Raw genomic sequence first — 27,417 nt, 5'->3', positions numbered from 1 at the left:
GTTATGTATTCTTTTTGAGTCAAACAACTCTTAACTTACTGAGTTAAGACAATCAAATCTCTGTGTTACAGTGGCCTAGCTTCATTAATACAGAGGTCCTGGAGTGCCTGGGTGGCTCAGTTGGTTGAGTGCCCAACTTCAGCTCAGGACATAAGCTCACAATTTGTGGGTTTGAGTCACGTGTCAGGCTCTGGGCCTACAGCTCAGAGCCTGGAGCCTGCTTCAGATTCTGTGTCTCCCTCTCTCTGACCCTCCCCCACTTACACTCCATGTCTCTCTCTCTCTCTCAAAAATAAATAAACATTAAAATTTCTGTTTAAATGTACAGATGTCCTTTCTTCAAGGACACTTACATGTACCTATCACAAGACTGTAAATTTTACAAGACCATTCAATCCATACTTGTTTAATGATACATACATTCATAAATGAATGAATGAATCCAGGAATCTAAAATCATACACTAACTTAGGAATATAATTTCAAAGATTCCAAATAAAATGGTAGCATAATGAATCAAGCAGAATCTTTAAAGGACAAATTAACAGGAATAAATATACTTAGTTACAGAGTATAAGAACAATTTATATCAGTATATCTAAAAACATTTTCCATTGGTCAAAGTGTAAAGAAAATGTAATGACCATGAGGCTGAAAACTTGGAGCAAAGGGATAAAGTAATCCTTTCTCGTGAAGTAATGTACTCTCTTCCTCCAGCATTAATTTCAGCATCCTCCAGCTCATGAGGCACTGGGCAGGAAGGTTGCACTTAAAGAGCCCAAGAAGAAGCTAGAAAAATAGGTCAGCTCAAGAGGGAGAAAGAAAGCAAAACATTTGAAGGAAACTTTGACAAACCTTCAGCCTCCTCTATTGGCATAAAGGAACAGGAATATATATCTTCACTGCATGACAAACAATGTGGTACATACTAATCAGTGGAGCATGGACCAAATTCCCTCCTGTAATTTATCCAAAATAATTATTGTACTTGTCATAGGTATTGCTATTGTTATTTTGTTTTCAAATAATTCAATAAAGTATTGGAAACTTTCATGTAAATAACTTTCTCAGCTTACATATGAAAATAATAGCTAATAAAAAATGACTTTGTACTGTATGTCAGGGTATTTGCAAGCACTTTACATATATTCTCTCTAAAATTTGTTTAAAAACAATCTAGTAGACCCCTTCTGTGTTAATTTACATTATTTTTATTTGACTATTATATAAACATGTTAAAATTATATTACAGTTTTTTAAACTACAAGTTATGAGCCATTAGTAGATTGCAAAATAAGTTTAATGATTTAAAGTCAGACATCTTAATAAGTTATATAGAATAAATCATACTACAACAGGGCACAGCAGGAAAAAAAAAAAGAAAGAAAAGAAAATACCAGGAAACAATGCCTAGCGTATGTATACATAATCTTTCATGGGAAGTTTGATTTTGGTTTAATATATCTGTGTGTGGATCAGTCCCTCCAAAAATTAGAAATGTATCACTCAAGGTACCCCTACTCTTACAGACACAGCCAGAGGCCCGATGACCTCACAGTCGCCATGTCATTATCTTGACTCTGTCTCTTCACTCCATCCTGTCCAGTCTTGAGCCCCACTAGATTATTACACCCCAGATTCAAGTTGCCCCCTGTTCTTGAATGGTTTGAAGTACGATAGATTAGTTTTGGGGCAGAATGCTATGAAGGAGACTCTCCTTCAGTGACAGCAAGTTTCATTTCACTGGGGCCACCTACCGTTGCCCTCTACCCTTACCACCCCCACCCAGAAATAAGGATTCAGGTTGTGTGTCTTGGAACACAAAGACTCAAAATATTTTTTAAATCTTTATTGTGGTTCCCACCTACCACGCCATATGAGTGGCTGCCTTTGACTGTATGCGTCAGGGCTGTAAGTAAATTTCCCCTATTACCTGCAGCACCTGCAACTAATGGGGAGGCTCTTGAAGTATATGAACTTCAAATCTAAAAGTCAGCCATTAGAGGGGAGGTAAGTGGGGTGATGGGTTAAATAGGTGATGGGGATTAAGGAGTGCACTCGTTGTGCTGAGCAACAGGTGTTCTATGGAAGTGTTGAATCACCATACTGTACACCTGAAACTAATATTACATGGTAGGCTAACTAACTGGAATGTAAATAAAGTCTCTTAGAATGATAAATAACAAAAGGCAGTCACTACATTGGGATGTGAATGACAGAAACTGACATGGCAAAGAAAGGGCCACCAATGAGTGAAGACACTTAATCTGGAAGGGAGCCTTCTTGGATGTGGCTAATATGTGCCAATGATCTTAAAGAGGAAAACTCATCACACATCCCCTACGCCATGGATTAAGGCTGGAGAATAGTCATATTTGATACAAATACTACTTCTAAGCAAAAGGGACCAGTGGATATTTTGGTGCTTACACCAACTTGGTATCACAATTTATCGTATCTTTGAAAGTTAAGTAATGACACAATCACTGAACTGTGAAGTGCCAACAACGTCATTCCAAAAATCACCAACCTGCACATATAGACTTTAGTCTAACACTTCTATGTTCACGAATGTTACTTCACTTTTTATAATTTCTACAGCAAATTCTTTTGAAACCATATGGATAGTTATAAAGATATATAATATTTATATTTTCATAAGTAGGAAAAGTAATATTTCTTTTACTAGTGAACCCGAAGCTTGTTTTTTTCTTTAGTATAAGGTTTAGGCACATATTCACAGACAGTTCATGACAATTTACGGAGATGTAAATGAATAATCAGGAATCATAAAATGCATATACATACCTATTTTTTCTTACCTCCAAACAAACAAAAAACACAGAAGCACAAACTTTATAAACTCTGTCTTAAATTCTGTCTTAAACTCTGTCTTAAACTCATCTCAGATATAACTGTAAGAAGACTCAAGTCTAATTCTCTCTATGAATTTTCCCCCTTATATTTCATGACTCATTTATAATTCTAGATTGTTAGAACATTTTTACATGTTTTATTTATGTTACGGGGTTTTGCGAGCATTTTTAAAATTATGAAAGCAGCAGTGCCTTTTGTTCAGGCTTTAAATTTGAGTTTTGCCAAAAGAATGGAACCAGATTACTTCAATCCAGACCAATTTAGGTTTGATTTTATATGCAAATTCTTAGCTACAAACATTTAGCCTAAAAAGTTTAAAGAAAAATTGTTTCACTTCACAAACAGAAAGGAGACGTTAATCTAGAGAAATCTAATCCTCAAACATTTTTGTTAATCTGAATTCATTAATCTGAATCTTATAAAATAGAAGAGTAATACAATTTCCTAGAAAGAAAAGTCTAATTTAAAGGGTAATTCCTTACTAACAAAATTCTCTTGTTGTACCTCCAAAATACCTTTTGGAATTTCCTCAGGGAGATTTTAAGAATTTTCTTTCAACACTGCCACAATCAATGCCATTTGGGATCTCTAGAAAAAGCCGTCCAAAGAAATAGCCAGACAATGATCCAATAATTACATAGTCAAGCTGGATATACTTCCCAGTAAAATTTTCTTTTTCCCTCTGAAATAATTAATTTTACCATGTTACCTGTACTTATTGAGTCTACTCATCTTCATTCAAACCATATCTACAGTAATGAAGTAGAAAATGAAAGCTCAGAACCATATAATTATATCCTAAGAAATGCTTTCATCAAAAATAACAAAAGGAGCACCTGGGTGGCTCAGTCAGTTGAGCGTCTGACTTTGACTCAGGTCATGATCTCATGGTTCATGGTTTGGAGCCCCAAGATGGGCTCTGTGCTGACAGCTCAGAGCCTGGAGCCTGCTTCAGATTCTGTCTCGCTCTCTCGTTCTGCCCCTCCCCTGCTTGTGCTCCCTCTTTCTCAAGAATAAATAAACATTAAAAAAAAATAACAAGAAATTTAAGGCAAAGGATTTTGATACATGTGTGAAGCTGACATGTCTAAATGGTCAGTTCAATGTTCATTTTGCTACCATAATACAGTAACAACACTTGAAGGCATTTATGGGTAGTCCTTCTTGATTGTCTTATTTAACTCCCCTAAAACCCACTGACAGCGGCACTCTTTCTACCATTGCCCCCATATTACAGGAAAGGAAGAAGAAAGTTAAAAAGATTAAGTAACTGGTGCAAAACTTCAGGACTTGGAAATGGCAGAGCTTGGATTTGAATACATTACATGTCAAGGTGACACTAAAAGCTACACATTTAACAGCTGTACTGACCTGGTCTAGTTGGAGGTCCTTCCAATAACAGAAAGAAAGGCTTTACAAAAATGGGGAAATCTTAAGAAAGAAATGCCTCCAAGGACTTCACTTTGGGACATGGGGCAGGAGAGAATACCATGTACAAAACTGACAGAAAAGTGTTAGACAAAATGGTACAAAAATTACACTTGCTTTTTTTTTTTTAAACGTCTCTAGTTATTTCCAACTCCTATTGCTGTCCTGACTCCCTGGGGTGCCTAAGGTCCCAGCTCTGCACTGCCGCAGCCATTCAGAACAGGCGATGAGTGTGATTACATGTGCAAAGCTTTGCCCTGATCAGAAAGTCAGTTTGCCTTTTTTGAGAATATTACAATGATCCCCTGTCAGTAGCAGCAGCAGCAGCAGCAGCAGCAATAATCCTTCACATTTATACTGACTTTTCACATTACTGAAAACACCTTTAGAGGAAATACTGACATTAAGAATATCGAAATATTAAATTTTCTTGGAACGCTCTTAAGTCAGTAACACATATTTGATGGAATTCTATGTCAGTGGCCTCCTAGTGCCTATTGGCATTCCTGGCACTACAAGAATTCAAAAGGCTCCGGCAACAATGTCCTGCTTTCAAGTAACTTAGAATTCTAGAGTAGTACACTCAAGAATAAGATTTCATTTTAGGCATACAGTCCATTTTTTTTTCTTTTGTAAAAAAAAAAAACAAACAATTGTACTTCTGTGAACTCTGTTCAATATGGAAAATAAGATATGGAACGTAAGTGCATTGGTAGGATAGTCCCGTCCCCTCATGTTTGGTCACTGGCAGAGCAGGAACTAATTTACAGTAGCAAGTGTCCTTTGTTGGTTGGCCTCAGACTAAAAATAACATTCAAATAACCCATCTCTTTTGTATAAAAGAAATAGCTGGGTCTGTAACATAACTATTCATGAAAGGAACGAGAGACCCTAAGGGAAGGTAAATCCCTAAATCCCTGAGACTTTCTGTTTCTTCCATTTGCTGCCTAGTTTACAATACCCAAACCAAAAACTTTCATGGTAAAGGTGACTGCCAAGTGGCAATAAGAGTCAACCCCAAAATAAGAATAAACAAAAAATTCCAAGAGTAATGTTTCAGCATTGCTTTCTCGTCTACTCTTGCTGCTCATCGCCATCTTCCAATTTGTTACAAAACATTTCTAGTTCCTGAGATGAAACCTGGAGGAATCTTCAAGGTTTGTTAGTGTAGAAAAAGCCTAATCTGGATGCAAAAGCTGCAAAGTGAGCCTAAGGAGTGCCATGCCACAGACATAGTCTGCGTGTTCTGACAGGTGTGACAGAAGACATAGAGAGACTCTTCACATCTGACAGGGAGGTCACCCAGTGTGAGAAGAGGTTATACACTCCCCATCCCCTCCTATCTTCCTGTCACACACCACAAAGGGGAGGTTGTGCAGGTCTGCAGTAAAGTCGGAGGGAGGGGCTGAAGGAGTTGAGGCACTAGGAAAATCAGAAGACATTAAATGAAGCAAATGCTCACACTAACTGGCCTGGACAGGGTCAGCTGCCACAGAAGAGAATCAAAATCCACTAGGAGGGACAGCACCACGAAGACATGTCTAGGACCACAGAGGTGGGAAAGGACCTCCAGCACAGTGAGATTTCCCACTGCATGAGGAGGGACAGGAAGAATGGGATCAAGGGCCAGAGTGAGATGTCCTTTAATGGCCGCCCTAGTGAATGTGTTAGTCAGCTGGGACCTGCTAAGAAAGGGCTTGGTGGCATGGCTGGGGAGAGGCAGTGGAGTGAGCAGCAAAGAGGGATGCCAACTGAGTCATCAATGGGGCTCACTATCAACACACACTTTTTGTTTTATTTCTAGGTGACTATGGCCTAGGGAATATGTGTCCATCTGGAAAGAATTCATTATATTCATTCAGTATATTATTTTCTAGGAGTAAAACAAATCACTTAAAGAAAGTTAGACTATATTCTATATACACCAGGGGAACCCACAGTTAAAAGTAAATTACCACATAAGTCATTCAGAGAAAGACAGATATCATATGTTTTCACTCCTATGTGGAATATGAGAAACTTAACAGACGACCATGGGGGAAGGGAAGGGGAAAAAATAGTTTCAAACAGAGAGGGAGGCAAACCATAAGAGACTCTTAAATACAGAGAACAAACTGAGGGTTGATAGGGACTTGAGGGAGAGGTGAAATGGGTGATGGGCTTTGAGGAGGCACTTGTTGGGACGAGCACTGGGTGTCGTATATAAGCGATGAATCATGGGACTCTACTCCCAAAGCCAAGAGCAAACTGTACATACTGTATGCTAGCTAATTTGACAATAAATTATATTTTAAAAAAAGTAAGTTACAACAAATGCACTGATTAAACAAAAAGCAGTCTTTCATGACTCCAGTCATCATTTCCTAAATTATCTATTTTGTAAGTATGCATTTCTATGTCTTAATTTTCTACAAAATAGGCCACACAGGTATAGCCTATTTTATATATGCACAGAAGGTGTGTGTGTGTGTGTGTACAAACGCAATTGAATTAACAAAAACAATTAAAACCTAAACAGCAGAGGGAGAGACATAAAGGCAATGGTGACCGATTAGTCTCGTAGAACTAGAAAATGTTGGATTATGTCTGTAGTTTTTAATAAGCTGCACATTGTGATTTGTGTGTTGTCTTTATGAGGGATGCTTTTGCATTTACAGTGGAGGAGACAGCAAGTGAGTAGTGTCAAGAAGACCCAAAGGCCTAAGAAAAATAGAAAGTCTTCTCTGAGTCTAATTTAGAAGGCACAAGCTAACACAACACCACGACCACTGAGGCTGCAGTTCGGGCTTGAAAGACGCAGAGAATGAAGTATTTACAAAGCTTTTCAGAGTTTCTCACATCTCAGAATGAATCTTTTGCACCCCAGAATGGCTGAGTAAGTTTTCTACTTGATCACCTTTAAATTATCCTTTATACGTTTTATACTTTGTACTGTAGGCTTTCCTTAAATGTTTCTTTTGATTCTTGATTGTGTGCCCATGTTTATAGTTGAAACCCCCTTTCATGCCATCCACCTGTGGAGCAGAGACCTTAGCTGGCACTTGGACAGAGTATTTGGTGACAGAGGTAGAACATTGCTGCCAGCAGACACTTCTGGAGCTGGCCACCTGGGCTTGGAGGTACCATATTCCTCCAAGCTATGTCTGCCCACCCTGGATTCCCACCTGGCACCCAGAAACTAAGCTCCCACACTTGGTGCTCTCAACTAGACACAGAAACCACACTTAATAAGCCAGGCTCAGGGAGGAGTGTGAGGTCTCGAGTGCGAACTGGCTGCCTGTTCCCACAAAATCAGCTCTTATTGCCCTTGGCCCAGGCCTACACCCCTGTTTCCAGTTTCACGCATTTCTGAACATGAACTTAGTACCACCCCCATATTCTCCAGCAGCAGGTACCCACAGAAGTCCTGAGCTATACTTTCCTTATTTAATCAGTCCAAATTCTGAAGATTCTTCATAATTCTTGCTTTACCAAAAGTTTCCAAAGACGCTTTTGAGCTCAGCTATTTTATTATCTCTATTATTTATTTGTCTAAAATATCTTTTCTATCATTTCCAGGATTGTGATGCAGGACAGAGAGGCTAGAGCATGAGTTCAACCTCCCATTGTGAAATGAAAGCCAAAGGACCAATTCAACAGGGACCTGTATGCCCTGGGAGCTGGAGAGCAGCTGGGTCAATGGTCAACCCTCAGGGAGTCCTTCCATACAGATGACCCTGAGGGTAGGGCAGCTGACCCAATACTTTCACACTATATAAACTCCCAAGAACCCCAGTGGAACACAAGAGGAATCTAGAAATTGAGAATATGTTTCTTCCTCCCCAATGGAAAAAGGGCTTAAAATATAAGTTAAATTTAGCAACAGAAAAAATGAAGTTGTATTATTTTTATATTCTCAGAATGGTAACAGTCAGAAATATTCATTTATTTATTCATTTGAGAAATGTTTATTCAGTAGTTACTATATGCCAAACACTGTTCCAGACCCTAAATTTAGCATGATGAAATAGAGATCCACATCTCCTGACTTCTGTCCACTTTTTTTATTAAAGAATCCCAAGAAGTATCTTGTCTTTCATAATGTAAATTAATATTTTGATAAAGAAAAAGTACTTAGTGCTTAAAAATAATTTGAAAATAAAATTTTATCTATTTAAAGGTACAACTTATAAGTATGTTTCAGCAATCATATAAAACCACATATCTTTTTTTTATAAGCTACAGAGCAATGACATAATTCTTAAGCTCCAATTTTCCAAGGGATGTCTAGAATATGTCTTTAATAGAAGACTAAATGCTTTATTTCAAATTTACCTGGATGCTTTATCCAGCTCTTGACCAGAATTCTAAATCCTTTAATACTCTAAGAAGAAATGTGGATTATCCACAACCATAAAATTAGGTGATATTGGTTCCTTACAGTTTAAATCAATACCAATTATACACCTCCAGTTCTCTTCATTATTGCATGGCTTCTATCCAAGCTTTACATAACTATTTTTCCCATTTTCTTCAGCTAAAAGCAAACTGTAAAGAAATCAATTCAGTTTGGATAGTTAAATTCATGGCATTTATTGTAGTCCTACATTTGACATCACAGAATAGGTGCTCATCATTTCAGCTAATCCAAAAGGTATACAACTCGACAATTTACTAATAATATCTTCGATTGTTATTTTTTAACAACTACTGTCCCATACACTTAAAAATAAGAAAGCTAATGTCAGTGTATTTTGTTTGTAAGTAGCATTAGCAAAAGGCACCTGATAAATATTTCTTATATTAATTCTAGATGAAACTTAAACTCAACTGGCAATAAAATACAGAAATTTTGGAAAATGGCTCACAGAAACAAGTGCTTTTAGAGACTGGGGATGGTGTCCCAAATTTCAGTTGTGGTTGCCAACAATAAAAAATGTCAAATGAAAACACTTTAGTGGACTTAACAGGTATTTTGGTGGCACTGACCAACTTCAAGCCTTCTCTCAATATCCCTTATGTATCTTTTATATGTCTTACGAAAAGTACATAGAAGATCATGGCAAGATCAGAAATGGGTATAATCATAGGCTAGAGAGCCTACAGAACTTTTTTAAAAATTCCCTATTTATCCAATATGATATTCTCATTTTTATGATGATTTACTATGTGCCTACCATTTAGTAACTTCTTATCCACTCTTTTGTGTCCTGTGAGTTCTTTAAGAAGTGGGACATTCATGGACTAGACAACAGCAAATGAAGGCAGTCAACATGATGCACATAAAGTGAAGTTGCCTAGTGGCATCATGCCGTGAAGATGGAAGATGAGAGAGTTCTGGAACACAGTGTTTCTCCTTGAAATTAACTACTGCCTCTCTCAAACAAACCCTTTTGTTTCTACCCTCAAGGCCCTGCTCTCTATATATTTACCTCAAGAAGCTTTCTCCAAAACAAGCCACTGACATTCTAACAACTACATGGAAGTCAAGGTGTCCTATTCATTTGAATATACCGTTTGTTAGAGTGTGAATAAGGAACCATATGCACCAGAACACACGGGGTAATTTTGAAAAAAACAAATTCCCAGTTATCATCCTGGACCTACCAAATCTGAAACTCAGGAAATGGTGTCCTGCAACCTGCATTTAAATGAGCTCCCAGAGTGATTCCCCTACAAACTAAAGTTTGAGAACTACTGCTCCACAGCTCCCAACATTGGTCTATGCATAGTTCAATAAAGAATGGCTGGATTAGAATTTAGGGCCACAGAAAGAAGAATATATTCAGAAGGGACAAAAATAAGCATAAAATGTGAATGTGGCTTATTAGGAAATGAAACACAGAAAAGAGACAGAGGCAGTCTAAGGGAGCAGAGAAAGTAGACATATAAAAATAAAAGTGATTGCAACCACACAAAAAAGAACCATAGAAGTAATCAGTACTCAAAAGAAATGCTGCAACACACACATACTCATGCACATAAAAAAGAGAAAAACTATCAAGATAAAAGATGAGTGTTTTCTATTAAAAGGAAATGGTGCTTTATCTACAAAGTCACAAAACTGTGACTAAAAATGTTGAAAAATTCCATTGAAGAAAATGTTTCCTTACTTTGTATTCACAGGGGAAAACAAGAAAAACAGTTCTTTCTAGCTAAGGTCAACTTTTTAAAGGACGAAATCACTAGAATTTTTTTTCCTGATATGCTTTATTTTTCCGAAAAAAAAATTAAATATATTCAAAGTGTACAACATATGCTTGGAGATATCTATTTATCTGTATCTATCTATCTATAATGAAATGATTACTACAGTTAATTAACATATCCATTTCTTTGCATACTTTTTGTGTGTTATGTGGTGAGAGTACCTGAAATCTACTTTTAGCAAATTTCCAGTATATAATACAGTGTTATTAATATAATCATCATGCTGCAAGTTAGATCTCTAGGCTTATTTACCCAACATAACTGCAACTTAGTACCCTTTAACCAATATCTCCCCATATTTCCCCCCCATCTCCCTGATCCTGGAACCATCATTCTACTCTCTGCTTCTACGTATTTGACTTTGTTAGATTCCACATATAAGTAAGACCATGTAGTATTTTTCTTTCTATGTCCTGCTTATTTCACTAAGTATAATGTCCTCCAGTTTCACACAGGCTGTTGGAAATGACAAGATTTTTAAGGCCTTCAAAATATTCCATTGTAGGTATATACCATATCTTCCTTATCCATTCATCCACTGATGGACACTTACATTGTTTCCATACCTTGGCTATTGTGAACACGGGTATGCAGATATCTCTTCAAGATAATGATTTCATGTCCTTTGGATATATATCCTGAAGAAGGAGTGCTGGATCATATACTAGGTCTATTTTTAAGTTTTAAAGGAACAACTGTACTGTACCAGTTTACAGTCTCACCAACAGTGCACAAGAGTTCCTTTTCTTCATATCCTCACCAACACTTACGTTTTATGTTTTTATAATAGCCATCCTAACAGGGGAGAATGTCATCTCCTTGTGGTTTTGATTTGCATTTCCCTAACATCCTCTACACTCTTCATACACTACGTATAACTTGATCTCCCTGAAGAGCTATAATTTATTTTTATACTTTTAATAATACAAATGGAAATCTAGGTTTATGTTAAGAAAAAAAAAAGATAAAGGTAACCCTTTATTTTAAAAGTTATTTTTTTTAATATTGGTATCTTTGGGTGCATGGGTGGTTCAGTCAGTTAAGCATCCAACTTCGGTTTGAGTCATGATCTCGGGGTTCATGGGTTTGAGACCTGCATTGGACTCTCTGCTTGGGATCCTTGGTCCTCCTCTCTCTCTCTGCCCCTCCCCCGCTTGCACTTGTGCTCTATCTTTTTTAAAAAAATAAACATTAAAAAATTAAATATTGGTATTTTCATTCCCCAAAGGAAAGTAACAACTTTTAAGGGACACACAAAAAAGAAATAATAAGGCAGTGGTGTGCTGTAAAGTCAACCAAGCAGGACACAAAACAATAGATTTTTAAAACAGTATAATTTGTAGTAGAGAAAAACAGAGGAAAACCTAAATATCTAAGCAATAAAAAACTGGCTAAGCAAAATCTGTCAAGACCAATCTAATATAATAACATGCATGCATGACAAATCAAATTTACTAGCATGGATTCATGATATAGCAAATTAATTTTTTTTCCTCAATCATTTGAAAGTTTTACATAGAAAGACATTAGGATAAATCAATTATTTCAGGTGGTCATCTTACTTTCTATTATCTTCTTAGTGAATACTTTTGGATTTTCAACTTTTCTAAAATTTATATTTACTATGTGATGGCAAAAACAGATACAAAAAAAGCACAGGATAATATTCTGGTTATATTTTTCCAAGAGTTCATTTTCCATTGTGAGATTCTTTATTTTTTATATTCCTGTAAAAATGTCAGTTTTCCTAGAACTAATCAAAATAAAGAAAATAACTGGACTTTCTCTATTCATGTTCTCTCCTGTTTAACTTAAATTTTCTTTAATGTTAGTGATTATTGTTAATGATCATAAGTGAGTGATTTCCAAATATCTGTTTTGATTTTTCCTAGAAAAATTTATTTCCGACTAACTTTTCATGGTATCAAGAATAACTCCGTACTTGAAGAAGCCAAGTAGGGGCCAGGGAATACCCATCAGTTTGTAAAATATTTTTTAAAAGAACTATTAATTATAAAAAATATATATAAATACTTCTTTAGGTCATAAAATGTGTATGTGTAATCAGAAAACTGAATTTGCTCTCTTGAGCGATGAATTAGCTCACCAGCCCTCTGCTCATTTATTTTCCAGTATACATGCAGAGATAGTTAGTTTGCCTACAAAAAAGAAAGTGGCTGAAAGGACAGTAATCCTGGAGTCAGATTTGTGAAAACTCGGTGCCTCTTGTATTGTCTTTGCATCGCATTTATCCTCGGTGTATAGTGGAAACACGTGGTGTTTCTTCTTGTAATGGCAGTAAACACACGTGTGAAGCCTTTACTCTATGCCAACCACTATGAGGTTGCCAGCATTATTTTGTTTGTTTCTCATTGCTTCTTCTGGCACTTAAAGAAGTGGAAAATGAATTCCTTTTTTAAAGATAAATTGCAAAATTTAACTTTAATCTCTTGCTTTCTTCAGAACTTTGTCTCTTTTTTTTTTTCCTCTCTGACAATATTAAGCTAAAAACTATATGGTTTATTGCTCTCAGAGCTTCTTGTCATCTTCTCAGACATTTTTCAAGACAGACAAATGAGTGGAAAGGAGGTACTAGGCAGTTTCCAAATGCACAGCATACAGGAAAAAAGCATGCAGGAACTTGAATGTGGGCCTAGTGTGGAAGCACAGAAAACTTTCACGCAATCACATCTGAGCGATGTGAAATGGGAGCTGGTCAAAAGGGTGGTATGTAATCCAGGCTTGGCCTACAGGGGGATTCCGCTCCCATCCTGCTTCCGGTTCCTTGTGGCATTTTCCACATAGTAAATGCAAAGAGGTGATCAGCCAGGCAGCACCTCTCAAAGGATAGACCTTACGGGCAGCATCTACTTGAGGCACCACATCATCCACACGCTCCTCACAGCCCTGTGTATTCACCACCTCAGTCTGTGCTGTGAGCAGTTGGCAATGAAGTTCTTGTTTCTTAGGGGTATGAGCAGGGCGAGCAGATTTCACTGACATATCTTCCAATTTTCAGCTTTATCTACTGATATGTCTTTTAGCGTGTTGGCAAAAAAATGTGAGAAAACTTGTTTACAGTCTTGATTTTGAGGGTAGAAAAGGAAATGTGAGTTACAAAGTGAAGCAGGAAATAAAAAATGAAGTATCTTGAAATCAAAATTAACCTCCAAAATGTAAGCAAACAGAACATGATGGAGACAGGAATAAATACATGATTCAAAGCCCAAAAGCATTAACCACAAAACTTGTCTTCAATTAACCAAACTCAAATTGTCAAAAACCATTGTGTCAGAGTATAATTCTTACCAAAAAAGAAATAGATATAACTATTTTAAAAAATAACATTATATATGTACAGAGAAAAACAATTTTTAAATCCACTAAGGAACTCAAATTGGAAAAGTAAGGCACTAAAACCGGTAAGCCACAATTATTGTAAAGAGGCTACATTTGTTTATGCATTTATTCAGGCTATTAAGAGATGAGACTAACTCAAAAGATCGAGTTTTATTTTCTTTCAACACACTAATTTAGAATGGAAAATGGCAGTGAAGGGGAACTTAAAAACATTTGCATTTGGTGGTTTCAATGACCATATAGTTAATCCTGTGTTAGCAACATTTCTGTGGTTATTCTTCACTTAATAAACTTAGGAGTTACTATCATACTGGTCTGCCTCATTATGCCAGATTCCACCAGTGGGTATATCTCCAAAGTAAAATGAAATTGTTAAATATTTTAAAACTTAAGAAGACTTCCAAAAAAAAAAAAAAAAAAAAAAAAAAAAAAAAAAAAAACTTAAGAAGACTTCCAAACAGAATCAGGACTTCTCAGTAGATCTCAAGTGCTTACCTACAAATGTCTATGTGAGATACCCCTCCAAACCTCATCTAGTATGCTAGGATTACCAGATAGAGGGTGAAGGCAGGGGGTGCAAAGAGCTACATCCACATTCTCAATCTGCATGTGCATGTGATGATATAGTCCTCATGGTTAGACCTTCTGCATCTCCTTCTCCTCTTCATTGGGAATTTTGGCTTAAATGATCATACTCTAGTGAATATTTACAAACCTAGAATAACACAACAGGTAACACTGCTGTGTTTTATACTCCAAACACAAATCTACAGATTGTGGCTGTATGTATATTCTGAAGCAACAGGTATTTTTTCAACAATGTTTCCCTCATTTGGTAATATCATTTATTTTCAATAGCAAAAGTTTTTTGTTTGCTTGCTTTTGTTTTTGCTTTTGTTTTGTTTTGTTGTGCTTTACTTTTTAATGAGAAGGCAAAATTTTGGAACATGTCAACATGGTAATAATGAGGAGGCTCACTGGTCTTAAGAGATGTATGTCCTTTGTGAGGAAAGTGGAACACTTTTTGAGAAAAGAAAGAAATACTAAAGGAGCTGGTTCTCATTCCCTAGGACCTGGATTCAAAGTCATGCTGACTATTAATGAGAATCTTGCTACTATTATTCATTGATGTAGGTGCATAAAGAAAAAAAGTTGGGGAGATAAAAAATTAATGGAGTTTGAAAACATGTGAGAGAAAGGAATTAACTAATGCACTCATTTGAAATGCCTTAAATCACTCAACTATAAAAGTCCACCTGGCTAGAAACAAATGAGGGAAAGAAATTCCATGATTTTCCAAAATGACAGAAAAGACAAAGATGTGCAAGTTTTTACTATTTTGAATTTTAGTTAGTGAAGGATTTCAGAATAATATATGGTTAATTAAAATACTACAAATTCATGCATTAACATTTAATCACTCCTTTCTATAGTTTTCATGGATGTGCTTAATTTGCTGTGCAAACCTTAATACATTAATATATGTCTTCTCAAAATAACTCAATATCCAGTAACCACTTGGTATGCCAAGATTGATTATGCTTCTACATGAATAGCTGGTAATAAAAGAACTTGCTCTTAGCATGCAAAGGTGCAATTCATTTTCATGTTATAGAATAATATGTCATGAATGGTAAACTGTAAATCCATTTTGAGAATTTACCCCTTGTATGCCTCCCATGATAAAGGTTTTGGACTTAACCCGTTCCTGCCACCTGGCAGTCAGCGTAGAACTACAGATTCTCACTTCCTTAAAACAATTCAACAAGCTCCCAGTGTTTAAATTAGATGACTATTCATACAGAGAAAGACAGATACCATATGTTTTCACTCTTATGTGGATCCTGAGAAACTTAACAGAAGACCATGGGGGGAGGGGGAAAAAAAGTTACAGAGAGGGAAGGAGGCAAACCATAAGAGCCTCTTAAAAACTGAGAATAAACTGAGGGTTGATGGGGTGTGGGAGGGAGGGGAAAGTGGGTGATGGGTATTGAGGGGGGGCACCTATTGAGATGAGCACTGGGTGTTGTATGGAAACCAATTTGGTAATAAATTTCATATTAAAAAAATAAATAAATAAATTAGAGGACTATTCATTCAAAAAACCTCCAAATAAATGCTAAATGGCAAAAAAAAAAAAAAAAAAAAAAAAAAGCCCTCTAGGAAAAGGCAAACTATTGGGAATTCATTTGAAATAGAAAGTCTATCTAATTCTCTGAGTATGAGTCCAAAAGGAAAAAAATGGAATAAAATATCAAATGTTCTTGCCTTAATGATTATTGCTCACAAGCATACAGAAAGTTAAACATTTATAAAACAGGAAAGCTGCCACCAGACCCACCAGAGCTAGCCCAGTTTGAGCTACTCTAATGTATAAATCATCAGATTTATGAGAGATGGTTACCTTATCCTTAAGAGAAATCCAGATATGAAATCTAGGCAAAGTTTGTTTTAGTTGTTGTCTATGTGATTCAATTTACATTGGAAGAACTCTGCTTTAGGGTTGGCTTGACAAAGAGGTGGAAACATGACCTTGTTAGTCTTAAGATTCTTTGTGTCTTCCCTCAGAATCTTTCTTGAGATTCCTTTCTGATTAAAAAGGCTTACAAGCTGAGATCTGGGCCCTTCCCTCCATGTGCGGAGCTTTCTGTAGAATATCATTTTTAGAGGAAACCATTCTGTGACCGCAAGGATTAGGCCAGTCAAACGGGGGATGTGACCCTGAGCCTTAATCCTACTCAGTTGCTAAACCAACCCAAGTTCACATATGTAACACAAACCCTTCTTGTGTAGGCCACTTTCACTTGGGTATTGTGTCATTTTCAGGCCAAGATCTTCACAAATATACCAATGGAAATTGTTTAGTAGTCTTCAGCCCTGGTGACCTGGCGTATCCACTACGATGAAAGTACCACACAAACAAAACCTGAATTTATAGAGTCTAAAAGAGCACCTTCCATTGATAAACACTTCTGAAGATGGCTAGATGTTAGAAAAATAAAAGAGAAAGAAATAAACAAAAGTTCCATTGACCATATGGCTTCAGTGGAAAGCTTTCTCAATGCAAATTTTCTAATATCAGAAATACTTATTCTTACACCTTTGCTTTCTCTATACCCTAAAAAAGAAACTATTATCATAAAAGTCTCCTCTTAGTAAGAAAGGCATCACACAAGGGCATACATTAGAGAACTCATTCACAGTAACCATGCCCCATACAACCTAGCCAGGTAAAATATACATCTTTCTAGACAAGAATTAGCTGCCTTTCATTTTTCCTTCTTAATGACTACTTTTTAGTTAGAGCCCTCGTCATCTTTCAAGTTTCAAAGAAGAAAAAACATAAACTGCTTTCATTTATAAATGTACCCTCTGCATGCTTTTTATTCCCACACATAACAAATCTTTACAAATTTTCCAAAACTTTTTATTACTTTTTTTCACTTACTCTTTACTAACAACTTTAATTTTTTTTAATTGTTTCTCTCTGGTGTCCCCTAACAAGGCTAATATCTCAACCATCCCTCTCTCTTTCCCCACATTCATCTTTATTTCTTCTTCTCAAACAGTTATTATTTGAAGTTGCTATCCAATTTCTTTTTTGATTCTGTTTCTTCCTCATCAAAAATGATCTTGAGGATGGTTTTCCACAGCTGAGGGTAACTGAAAATACAGAGTCATCTTATGTCCTTTTAAACTCAACATATTGCCAAACCTGCAATTTATCAGGAGCTTATTTTGTTAAAAATGCTAATGTTGGTATCTTCTCTGTTTGACCACATGATGCTATGGTGCAAAATGAGCCCTCCTATTTCTGATTACTGAATGCTGGCTTGTTCTAAATTGACTTTGCTCCCTAGAAATCTAAGAAATCTAATTACCAAATTGTATGGCATTCTAATTATGTCCCACAATCACAGAACTGAGAATCTGAAAGTCTTTATCTGAAGACAAACATACAACCTGTCCATCTCTGTCTCGGGAGAATGTCAGGTGTGTATAGTCTATATTAGTAACAGACAAACGGAGTCCCTACAATGAGATTCCTCATGTGAAATACATAGAGAATAAATATGGAAGTGGAAAACTTAAACTACAGAATTCAATAATATGAGATTAAGTATGGAGCTGGCCACTCCACACATACTAGGAAATACCTACAACAGAGTTCACTTGTTTCTTAAGCAACCCACATTTATGGTCTCTTACATCTAGGGTGTTTTAATGAATCATTTTTCTTCAAATAGGAAAGAATTCAGGATAATATATGGGAAATATATTGTCACTTTATATTAAAAACCTGAGTAATAAAAAAACCCTGAGTAGTTTCCCCAAAAGTCACAAATTTGTTAGCAGAGAGTGAAAACAAAGAACATCTGATGGATATGCCTCCTTCAGAGCACCTCTCTAGAACTTCCTGTGCACTGACCTGTGATGTCTCCAATTCATGGGCTATGTTTTATACTCTATCATCTTATCTATATGACTATGTTTTATAAAAAAATATATATTTCCCATAAAAACTCACTGAATTCTAGTATCTCCCCATGGATGTTTATAGAACACATCAGATGGGACTTGTATTAGGAAGGGAAGCTTGTGCTTTAGGAAAGTGGGAGCAGTGCTGGTCATCAGGATCTGGATTGCAGTTAAGAACCCATCCCCACAGGTGGTGCTCTAAAATACAAGGAATTACAAGACATGTCTGTGGAGAGGAAAGGCAGATCATGGACCAAAGCCAACCTGGCCAAACATGAACCAACAGTAGAAAATAAGTGATCATAGAGACTTTCAAAAATAGAGTTATAATTCCAATTCATCGTTCTTGCTTCAAGCATACATTATCTAAACTATTATTCATGAACCATTATAAAATAAAACTTCTGCTCAAAAAAATGAGGCCCTTGAAAGGATCAAACAACACTAAAGAAAAGCTATCCCTAAAATCCTTTCCTTTGCTAAATCCAGAAAAAAATCTACAACAAATAGAACAAATGTCCATCATCCTCAATTCAATACAGCGCCTGTCCTTTCTTGGAAACATGCTCCCATGAAGGATAAAGTATGAAACCATTTAAATATGTATAACCCACCAAAATATTCTGAAATTTTTAATAATTGGGTGAAAATCATTTTTACCATGCTTGAATAAATCACCTAAAGGCATTTTTGTCTCATCTCTTTATAAAATTCCCGTTGGGGATGAAAATAAGCTTGAAAAGTTTCAGTCAACAGTATAAATTGAGAGTTCGTGTTAAATAAGCCATTGAAAAGTACAGTTTAGAATAAAATTACCATCTCAGCCATTACCACAGGGCTCCACAGTACATTTACAATAATAGCTATATTTTGTAATAACATCAAATTCAAGTAATTTTTACATTGTTTTCATTTTTAAATTTAACTAACATGCTGCAGGAGATCCTAAAAAAAAATCCAGCATACTTCCTACTCTCACTTTCATTTTTCCAAGCCCAGATAATAATATAGCAGCAATTATCAATACTCTTGGGGTGAAAAAACACAAAATTACTAGTGAAAAGATTAAGCAATAGATATGACACTCTCCTAAGCCCATTAATTTTTTAAAATATACTTTAAAAAAGGACAGTAAAACCTAATAAATAATTATAGTTGAGTTGCTCCAAAAACTGTATCTTAGCTCTGCTAAGCTTGGAGCCTTGAATCAGTCCAAAGCAAAAGAGTGAAGGAAGAGAGAAAGCGAGAGAAAGATTCTCATTAAGTGAGGAGGGCACTAAAAAAAAAAAAAATTAAATAAAATAAGGAGGGCACTTACTGTGTCAGCGAAGAGATCATCGTTCTGATAATTTGTCGGAAATTTCCTGAATCACTATTACATGCCAGGCCAAGACAATAATAACACAGAGAAAAGAATTGCTGGTCTTGTGGGTGATAAAGATAATACTTACAAGCATGCATGCGTACTGAAACCCCAGACACACACACATACACACATTTAAAACCAGGAATTATAACATTGTGGGATGAAACATAATGAGGGGAAATACAGGATGCTCTGAGACAGTGGAGACCAAGCCAGTTTTGTGGGTGTCAAAAAAACTGAAGAAAGCGGCATCTAGGATAAGAACTGAAAGATATGTAGGTGCTAGCCAGTCTAGCCAGTGTAAGTGACAAGAAAGAAAAGAGAATTTCCAAAGCATATGTAAAATGAGACACCACTGAGTTCTAGAGACAGAAAGCAGTTCTCTTTAGTTTGAGAAGAGAAATTGAAGCAGGAGTGACAAGAAAGGGAGCAAAAAGAAACACAAATGAGGAAAGTCTTATAGAGGAATTTGTATTTAATTTAAAGTCAAGTGGTCAAAAATTGCTCTAAAAAAACAATATTGACAATCTCTGCTTATTCCTTCCTGCATTGCTGATATAATCACTTGAGATACTAAATTTGGCATTATCTAGAACTGACAAATTAGTAATGAAATCAATTCTTGTTTCAGAGCTGAAACAATAATCACAAGTAGTATGTCTCAAATGTAGCATGGGACATAGTTATGTAACACAATGATCTGTTGTTTAGCTGAACTTCAAATTTACCTGGGTGTCCTGAATTTTTATTAAATCTAGCAATCATGGTCAGGTGGCAGTCAAGGAAAGACTTATTTGCAGAGTCAACTAAGTGGCACAAGAGTGATGATGGCTATGTGTGGCACCAATCATCCAATGCCAGTTTGACTAATAGGAAGTTTGTAATGTTTTTGAGAAACTTTAATGAAGATCATTCTGCCCAAAATTATATTTAAAGCCCATAAATTCCTTTGAATGCTGGTAATTGAGAAAGATAGTTTAATCGAACACAGATCAAGCAAAATTATTTTTTTCAAATGTTTATTTATTTATTTTTTGAGGGGGGTAGGGAGGAAGGGCAGAAAGAGAGGGGGGGGGGGAGAGAGAGAGAGAGAGAGAGAGAGAGAGAGAGAGAACCCCAAGCAAGCTCCACATTCAATGCAGAGCCAGAAACAGGACTCAATTTCCCAGCTATGAGATCATGACCTGAGCTGAAATCAAGAGTCAGATGTTTAACCAACTGAGCCACTCATGTGCCCCACAAAATTATTTTTCTAAAGAAAATATAGATTATTTATATGCAATGTGAAAAGACATTGATATTTTCTACATGTACATATATAAATATGCATATGCAATGTATATGCTGTATATGTATACTATGCCTTTCATTATAAAGATGAAATATAGATTTCAACATATGAAAAACAAAACATTATTTCTTAGTTTGGTCACTATGTATCAAAAAATTGCCTGCACGCCAGGTGGCTAAGTCGGTTAAGCATCCAACTTTGGCGCAGGTCATGATCTCAGGGTCCATGAGTTCAAGCCTCTCATCGGGCTCCATGCTGACAACTCAGAGCCTGGAGCCTGCTTTGGATTCTGTGTGTGTCTCTCTCTCTCTGTCCCTCCCCCACTCACACTCTGCCTCTCTCTCTCTCTCTCTCTTTCTCAAAAATAAATAATAAGCATTAAAAATTTTTTAAAATGATACATACTCTTGACAAACTAATGCGTATATTCATCCTTAAAATCCCATAACAATAATTGTTTTTGTCAACATCTTCCTTAAAAAACTACTGCAACAGGGGTGCCTAGGTGGCTCAGCTGGTTAAGCATCCAACTTTGGCTCAGGTCATGATCTCATGACCCCAAGCCCCTAAGTTTTCAAGTTCCAGATATTAAGGTCCATTGAAAATAAAATCTCGTGATGCTAAGCCCTTCTGATTTTCAAAGCCAAATGTTATGGGGATTTGCTTTCTCAGTGTGGGTACCCCATGCCTGGGGTGCTCAGTGTGGTGTCTGCTCCTCTCCCTTCTCTGTGCCTCCAGTGCAGAGAGTGCAGTCCCTCCTATGGACAGTCTCATGGGTCAATTCATTCCCAATGGTCTCTGCCCCTCCTACTGTTTTTGATGTGCCCTCCTCTCTACATTTAGCTGTGGAAAGTCTGTTCTGCCAGTCTTTGGGACATTTTCTGGGTTATTTACACTGATGTATGTGTTACCTACGTGTATCCATGGAATAAGATGAGTTTAGGATCCTTCCATCTTCCACAGAAGTCCTCTACCACTCACCATAGCTTGCATAGTCCAGTAAAAAGAAGATTTCTTCTGCTTGGCCATAGCAACCTTCCTAATTGCACCATCTTAAACAGGGAAATGATACAATCAAATTACACACTGTTTACAATGTGATTCTGATTGCTATTTAGAGAATGTATAGGAAGTGAGCAAAAGTGGGGTTGGTGGATTATTTAGGAAGTGACCCTGTTGGCATGGTGTGAAAGTACTTGGGTTTAGAACCAGAACTTCAGCAGCAGAGATGGAGAGAGGTGGGCAGATTGGAGAAAAGAGAGTCCAAGGAGAATTCTTAGGTTTGAGAAGAGGGCTGAGTGAAAAGATGTAGGCTGAAGGTACAAATTTGAGTGTTGCCAGCATATTGGTAATTCTTAAAGCCATAGGGATGGGTAGAATCACCTGGAGGAATACGCAGAAAAAAGGAAAGAGGACTCCTAATTCTAAGCCCTAAAACCCACAAACGATAGAGAAGGTAGAAGTAAGAGAAATAAGATAAAGCAAAGACTGAGAAGGCACAGCCATGAAGTCAATATCCTAACTACAGAAGGAGTCAGAGTTATGTCAGAATGAAAGAAAAACCACTGCTTAGACTTCTTATGACTTTTCCTGGCTTTTCTTCCTTCTTGATTATGTGAAAACTAAGCATATCTTTGTACTTTCAACAGAATGACAAGAAACAGAAAACAGGTATGTTGCCATGCCCCAATCCTTAATCTCAGATCTCTGAGAAGCTTTAATTACTTTGATAGTTGAGGGCTTCCTGAGTAAATGCAATTCTGTCACTTTGTAGGCCTTCTTATGCTTGGTGGAGTGGATTTTTTACTAGCCAGTTCAGATAAGGTTTCTATATTGTCCAAAGTAGCTATGAGCTAACCTCCCAGAATTTCTTGCTTGAAATTTTTGAATTAGTATGCATAAGATTTTAATTGTCCTGTTTCAAGCATATAAAAATCATTATTCTTTTCTGATATGAATTTTTAAATGTAGTTTTAAGTACAATTTTTCCCATTTAAAATAGTAGTTATTCACTGAAATGGAAAATGCAAGAGAAAAAATATTTTAGGGCTTGAGTTTATTGCCAAGCATAATAGAAGAAACAGATATTCTAAATTGGAGAATCCACATGCATTTAGCACTTAATAGGGAAAACAGGTATTTACTTTAACTTATTCATTTGAATGTTAAGGAATTTGTCTACATCATGTTTGCATTTCAGCAAATTTTTGGTTTGGGAAAGACATAGGTGATACAAACAAGAAAAGGAACTAAGTCCTGACAGTAAGAATATATTCAGTTCTCTTTGGCTTTCTTTTTTCCTCTTTTTTGTTTGCTTGTTTGTTTCAAGTTTTTATTTAAATTCTAGTTAGTTAAAATATAGTGTAACATTGGTTTCAGGAGTAGAATTTAGTGACTCATCACTTACATATAACATCCAGTGCTCATCACAAGTGCCCCCTTAATACCCAAAGCGCATTTAGCCCATCCCCCTTCACCTCCCCTCCAGCAACCCTCAGTTTGTTCTCTAGAGTTGAGAGTCTGCTGGTTTGCCTCTTTCTCTCTCTCTCTCTCTTTTTCCCTCTTCTGTTTGTTTTAATGTTGGGACTGTACCCATTCCCTACCTTCAATTTATTCCTTTACTCTCTTCCCATTTTACTCTACCAATTCTCTGTGGTTGATGTACTTGCAACCTGCCATTTCAGTATTTTCAGCCCTTGTTTTCCTGAGGAGCAACAGACTTAGTCCAATTCACCTTAGGACTTTTATTTTGTGTTCTAAGTCTCTCTTTTTTCATCTATAAAATGGAGAAAATAGGGGTGCCTGGGTGGCTCAGTTGGTTGAGCATCCAACTTCAGCTCAGGTCATGATCTCACAGTTCGTGAGTTCAAGTCCCATGCCGGACTCTGTGCTGACAGCTCAGAGCCCAGAGCCTGCTTCAAATTCTGTGTCTCCCTCTCTTTCTCTGCCCCTCCCCCATTTGTGCTCAGTCTCTCTCTCTCTCTCTCTCTCTCTCTCTCTCTCTCTCTCTCAAAAATAAATAAACATTAATTTTTTTTAATGGAGAAAATAATACTGACTTTACCAAGTTGATCCACAAAGTAATGAAAACTCCTAGAAATATCTAAGGTAATATCACAGTAATAATAAACAAACATTAGGACTTTCCCTCCTTTTCTCCTTAGAGGTTCTAGATTATCTGTGGTTAGTTCTGTACTAATGGAGAAGAACTCCAACTAAAACCAGGGCAGTAAAAACTGTCCAAAGCAAAACCCAAGCTCCAATTAAAGTAATTTAGAAAATTTAGTTCAACAGCTTGGACCACTCCTATGATCAGGCCTCAAAATGTTACATGTGAAAAAGAAACTAAGATTGGTTGAGCTTAATAAACTGTGAGGGAAAACCACCCAAACCCCCTTTTTCATGAAAAAAACACAGAAATTAATAAACTGAGGCAGCATGTACAGCACTCATAAGACGTTAAGACTTCTCTTTTATCCTCTACTAGATAAAATGTCTCTTATTAGGATTCATAAAATAATCACTGTGTTAATGTCAGAAATTATTGAAAGTAAATATTTTGATAGAAGAGAAGTTATGTCATTGTTAATACAGTTAGCTTGTATTCTAAAACCATATATAGCATGCTAAACTTTTGTTGTCCTAGGCTAATGAGGAGGAAATAGAGGCAGAGGTTGTGTATTAACTGTGAGTATACTTATGCTAAACAAAAGTGAAATGATGCCACAATGCACTCAGTGGTTGTGATTTGCAGTAGTTGGTTCTAAAGGTAGAGGAAATAGAAATTAAAAAATATATGGAAACAAACGAAAATGAAAATACAACAATCCAAACGCTTTGGGATGCAGCGAAGGCAGTCCTGAGAGGAAAATACATTGCAATCCAGGCCTAGCTCAAGAAACAAGAAAAATCCCAAATACAAAATCTAACAGCACACCTAAGGAAATAGAAGCAGAACAGCAAAGGCAGCCTAAACCCAGCAGAAGAAGAGAAATAATAAAGATCAGAGCAGAAATAAACAATATAGAATCTAAAAACACTGTAGAGCAGATCAACGAAACCAAGAGTTGGTTTTTTGAAAAAAAATACAAAATTGACAAACCTCTAGCCAGGCTTCTCAAAAAGAAAAGGGAGATGACCCAAATAGATAAAATCATGAATGAAAATGGAATTATTACGACCAATCCCTCAGAGATACAAACAATTATCAGGGAATACTATGAAAACTTATATGCCAACAAACTGGACAACCTGGAAGAAATGGACAAATTCCTAAACACCCACACTCTTCCAAAACTCAAACAGGAGGAAATAGAAAGCTTGAACAGACCCATAACCAGCGAAGATATTGAATCAGTTATCAAAAGTCTCCCAACAAATAAGAGTCCAGGACCAGATGGCTTCCCAGGGGAGTTCTACCAGATGTTTAAAGCAGAGATAATACCTATCCTTCTCAAGCTATTCCAAGAAATAGAAAGGGAAGGAAAACTTCCAGACTCATTCTATGAAGCCAGTATTACTTTGATTCCTAAACCAGACAGAGACCCAGTAAAAAAAGAGAACTACAGGCCAATATCCCTGATGAATATGGATGCAAAAATTCTCAATAAGATACTAGCAAATCGAATTCAACAGCATATAAAAAGAATTGTTCACCATGATCAAGTGGGATTCATTCCTGGGATGCAGGGCTGGTTCAACATTCGCAAATCAATCAACATGATACATCACATTAATAAAAGAAAAGACAAGAACCATATGATCCTGTCAATCGATGCAGAAAAGGCCTTTGACAAAATCCAGCACCCTTTCTGAATAAAAACCCTTGAGCAAGTCAGGATAGAAGGAACATACTTAAAGATCATAAAAGTCATTTATGAAAAGCCCACAGCTAACATCATCCTCAATGGGGAAAAACTGAGAGCTTTTTCCCTGAGATCAGGAACACGACAGGGATGCCCACTCTCACCGCTGTTGTTTAACATAGTGCTGGAAGTTCTAGCATCAGCAATCAGACAACAAAAGGAAATCAAAGGCATCAAAATTGGCAAAGATGAAGTCAAGCTTTCGCTTTTTGCAGATGACATGATATTATACATGGAAAATCCGATAGACTCCACCAAAAGTCTGCTAGAACTGATACATGAATTCAGCAAAGTTGCAGGATACAAAATCAATGTACAGAAATCAGTTGCATTCTTATACACTAACAATGAAGCAACAGAAAGACAAATAAAGAAACTGATCCCATTCACAGTTGCACCAAGAAGCATAAAATACCTAGGAATAAATCTAACCAAAGATGTAAAAGATCTGTATGCTGAAAACTATAGAAAGCTTATGAAGGGAATTGAAGAAGATATAAAGAAAGGGAAAGACATTCCCTGCTCATGGATTGGAAGAATAAATATTGTCAAAATGTCAATACTACCCAAAGCTATCTACACATTCAATGCAATCCCAATCAAAATTGCACCAGCATTCTTCTTGAAACTAGAACAAACAATTCTAAAATTCATATGGAACCACAAAAGGCCCCTAATAGCCAAAGTAATTTTGAAGAAGAAGACCAAAGCAGGAGGCATCACAATCCCAGACTTTAGCCTCTACTACAAAGCTGTAATCATCAAGACAGCATGGTATTGGCACAAAAACAGACACATAGACCAATGGAATAGAATAGAAACCCCAGAACTAGACCCAGAAACGTATGGCCAACTAATCTTTGACAAAGCAGGAAAGAACATCCAATGGAAAAAAGACAGTCTCTTTAACAAATGGTGCTGGGAGAACTGGACAGCAACATGCAGAAGGTTGAAACTAGACCACTTTCTCACACCATTCACAAAAATAAACTCAAAATGGATAAAGGACCCGAATGTGAGACAGGAAACCATCAAAACCCTAGAGGAGAAAGCAAGAAAAGACCTCTCTGACCTCAGCCGTAGCAATCTCTTACTCGACACATCCCCAAAGGCAAGGGAATTAAAAGCAAAAATGAATTACTGGGACCTTATGAAGATAAAAAGCTTCTGCACAGCAAAGGAAACAACCAACAAAACTAAAAGGCAACCAATGGAATGGGAAAAGATATTTGCAAATGACATAGCAGACAAAGGGCTAGTGTCCAAAATCTATAAAGAGCTCACCAAACTCCACACCCGAAAAACAAATAATCCAGTGAAGAAATGGGCAGAAAACATGAGTAGACACTTCTCTAAAGAAGACATCCGGATGGCCAACAGGCACATGAAAAGATGCTCAACGTCGCTCCTTACCAGGGAAATACAAATCAAAACCACACTCAGATATCACCTCACGCCAGTCAGAGTGGCCAAAATGAACAAATCAGGAGACTATAGATGCTGGAGAGGATGTGGAGAAACGGGAACCCTCTTGCACTGTTGGTGGGAATGCAAATTGGTGC

General features: G+C 36.7%; 1 protein-coding gene across 5 annotated transcripts in view; it reads right to left on the bottom strand.

Moving 5' to 3' along the window:
* CTNNA2 (catenin alpha 2) overlaps positions 1-27,417 on the bottom strand; it is a 1,099,255-nt gene that overhangs the window by 921,048 nt on the left and 150,790 nt on the right. The window contains exon 1 of one of the 5 annotated variants that reach the window (XM_053890877.1): positions 19,652-19,782. The exons of the other annotated variants lie outside the window; for them this stretch is intronic. The gene's annotated coding sequence lies outside the window, so the exon portion shown is untranslated. Of the gene's footprint in view, positions 1-19,651; positions 19,783-27,417 lie in introns of those variants that run through there. 5 annotated transcript variants of the gene reach the window in all.

Source organism: Panthera pardus, unplaced genomic scaffold (genome assembly GCF_024362965.1).
Source record: "Panthera pardus isolate Hobbes unplaced genomic scaffold, ASM2436296v1 HiC_scaffold_25, whole genome shotgun sequence".
NCBI lineage: Eukaryota > Metazoa > Chordata > Mammalia > Carnivora > Felidae > Panthera > Panthera pardus.
The sequence above is the reverse complement of the archived record's forward strand: the minus strand, read 5'-3'. Positions and strand labels throughout refer to the sequence as shown.